Source organism: Sorex araneus, chromosome X (genome assembly GCF_027595985.1).
Source record: "Sorex araneus isolate mSorAra2 chromosome X, mSorAra2.pri, whole genome shotgun sequence".
NCBI lineage: Eukaryota > Metazoa > Chordata > Mammalia > Eulipotyphla > Soricidae > Sorex > Sorex araneus.
The window spans coordinates 49,463,146-49,466,469 of record NC_073313.1 but is presented as its reverse complement, the minus strand read 5'-3'; the positions used below and the strand labels follow the sequence as shown (position 1 = coordinate 49,466,469).

The following is a 3,324-nucleotide window of genomic DNA, read 5'->3' as shown; positions in this document are numbered from 1 at the left end:
ATGCATCCTTATGAAGCATGCACAGCTGGCGTAAGAATGTAAAAAGTGGAGCCCACTATTAATATTCTTCAATATTGGGAATGGAGGCTCTATCTTTCAGGAAACTACAGTTTATTTATTTTTTTGATAAAAGAATTGTGTTACTTAGAAGCATTCAGTGTGTTAACAAATCAGCTGCAACAGTTTTTCTTTTTTCTTTTTCTTTTGCAATGACAGAATTAACAGAACAATTATTTTCTATAAGCTGCATCAGAGACAACCAAAGATGAAAAAACTTCCATCCCCATAGATAACTAATTTGTTCTGTGCACCAAGAAACTGCTTTAAATTTCCATGCCAATTTACCACCTCCACACTCTACTAGACAAGATTAGTGGCTAGCAAAAATCCCGCAGGTCAGAACTATCTAAAGACACACTTGGTATTGTGTTAACTCTACAAAAAACACTGGACAGTTTAAAAAACAAGTTTTACACAGCCCGATATTTCATGTTTTTTTCTTTATAAGGAGTGAGCTGTATATAGGGAGTTTGAATGTTTCATGGAAAAGAAAAAAATAATGTGATAGTACTAACTAGCATTTTCATTAGCATTTTCCTCTCCCTCTTCTTTCTCATCTTCTTCATCTTCCTGCACTAATTCTATTCCTTATTCTTGCTTTTTTTCAGCTTCAACAACTTCCTTTTTGGACACACCAGGCTTTCCTTTAACTCAGTATGCAGCAGTACATTCTTCATATTTTCTCTTCAGCATAGCAACCTTCTTTTCATAATGCTGCTTGTCACCTGCAGCAGTGTTGATCCACATCACTTCCAATTTATTTGCGATGTCACCAATAGACTGGCCATGATGCTCTCCCTTGACTTTTGGATGATACTCAGAACAAAACAAGAAAAAAGGCTGAAGGAGTTCACTTGGGTGCATTAGAATCACTGACCTCCTTTGCTGTTGTCCCTTTAGGAAGGCTTATAGGTTTTCATTTCTCTTTCATAATGGCCCTTATTGACCTTTGCCATGTCTTCATATTTTCCTTTCTCTTTAGCAGACATGATCTTCTACTTCTTAGAGCACTCCTTAGAAAATGAAGGTGATGGAAGCCTCTGGCTTCTTCTTGTGCTCCTCCCAGAAGATTTGCACAAAGGGTGCATAGGATGACTTGGCCTGATAGATACTACAGCAGCAGGACATTTACCTTGCATGCAGCCAACACAGTTTAATCCCTGGCACTCCATATGGTCCTGTGAGCCCACCAGGAATGATGTCGGAGTTCAGAGCCAGGAGGGAGCCCTGAGTACCACTGGGTGTGGTCCAAAGACTAAAAAAGAGAGAAAAATAGGTTGCAAAGGATGACATTTTGCTTCTGGCACGCTTAGGATCCTTTTTTTGCCCACGTTGAATCACTTTTTCTCAGCAAGGCATTGAGTCTCCCAGTGTTTGTTTGGCTCTCACTTGCCCCAGCAATGTCTCCGTGAAGCTCAATATATGGCAATGCACATTTTCTTACAATGAAACAATCACTTATTCAAAGACCCAGGCATTCTTCAGGCCCTATGCTATATTAAAGATGGTCACAAACTGTTTGCCAGTCCTCTCAACAAGTGCTGGAGTTTGTCTTCCCACAAGCCCTTAAATCCACATTGGTCTGTGATTTGCTTTGATCACTGGAATAAAGTACAAGTGATACTATGGGGTATATGAGTCTGGGCGTTCAAACAGAGTGACAGCATCTGCTTTCATCTTCCTGGAATCCAACTGCCACATCATAAGAGACCCAGGCTAGCTTTTAAATTTCCATATTGTGTCATCACATTATGTCTGGCTGACTCTGTTCTTTTATCCAAACTTTCAGGATTAAGTGACATCTTTTTTAAAATTCAATTTTATTTTTTTTAATTTAATTGAATCACTGTGAGATACACAGTTATAAAGCTGTTTATAATTGAACTTCAATCATACAATGTTCTAACATCCATCTCTTTTGGTAGAAAGAATAATGAACATGGGAATGCCAAAATATTTTCAAAGCTCCCTATTTATTTTTCTTTGGATATTTACCCAGAACTGGGACTGTTGGATTATAGTGTTGTTATGTTTTTATTTTTTGAGGAATTGCCATACCATTTACTTTTCTTTTTTTTTTTTTTGCTTTTTGGGTCACACCTGGATTTGCACTCAGGAATTACTCCTGGTGGTGCTCAGTGGACCATATGGGATGCTGGAAATTGAACCTAGGTTGGCCGTGTGCAAGGCAAACAAACACCCTACCCACTGTGCTATCACTCCACCCCCCCATTTACGTTTTTTTAAAAATATACCAATTCACATTCCACTAGCAACACACAAAGGCTTTCATTCCCCCACAACTTCAACACTTATTCTTTTCACTTCTGGAAAATATTCTAGTTGATAATAAGCATCTTTATGATAATATCTAATTGTGATTTTAATTTGCATTTACTGATCATTAGTAATGTTAAAAACTTTTCATGTACCTATACTACATTTACATGTTTTCTTTGGAAGAGTGTATATTCAGGTCCTCTGCACATTCTGTGTTGGATTTTACTTTTATTTGCTGTTGAGTGGTATGTGTTACTTTTATTTATTTTGGATGTTAATCAGTTATCAGGTCAATCATTGCATTGGATCCTTCAATTTTGTTGATTTAAAAATAATTAAGAATACAATGCAAAAAGCCATCTGCACTCCTATGTTCATTTCAGCACTATTCACAATAGTAAGAATTTAGAAACAACCCCAAGTACCCAAGTACAGAGGACTGAGTAAAGAAACTATGGTACACCTACAGAACAGAATACTTTGCAGCCACCAGGAAAAATGAAGTCATGAAAATTGCTTATACATGGGCGGACATGAGACTATAATGCTGAGTGAAATGAGCTACAGAGAGACAGACTTAGAATTATTGCACTCATTTGCAGTATATTAAAAATACATAGTTTGAGAATAATATCCAAAGACAATAAAACAAGGGCCAGGTGTGGGTAGTGCAGTTAGGACGGGGATGGGGGTGTGCAGCTAGGACAGGGAAGGGATCACTCTGACAATGATAGTTGGAATTGATCATTCTGGACAAGAACTGAGTGCTGAAAGGAAGTAAAGTGATATGCATGATACCCTTTGAGTAACACTATTACAAATCACAGAGCCTAAAAGGAAACAAAAGTGAGAGAGAGAGTGAGAGAGAGAGAAAGAGAGAAAGAAGTGGAGAAGTGTCTTCAGCAGAAGTAAGCTGTGGAGGCAAGTGGAGGGGAGGAACCTGGGGTCATTGGTGGAAGGAAAAGAAGGGGTGGGTGTTGTAAT

The 3,324-nt window shown here is 38.1% G+C and overlaps 1 pseudogene; it reads right to left on the bottom strand.

The window, feature by feature from the left end:
* Positions 1-570: 570 nt before the first annotated feature.
* Positions 571-1,188, bottom strand: LOC129399727 (high mobility group protein B1-like; annotated as a pseudogene).
* Between the last annotated feature and the right edge of the window lie 2,136 nt (positions 1,189-3,324).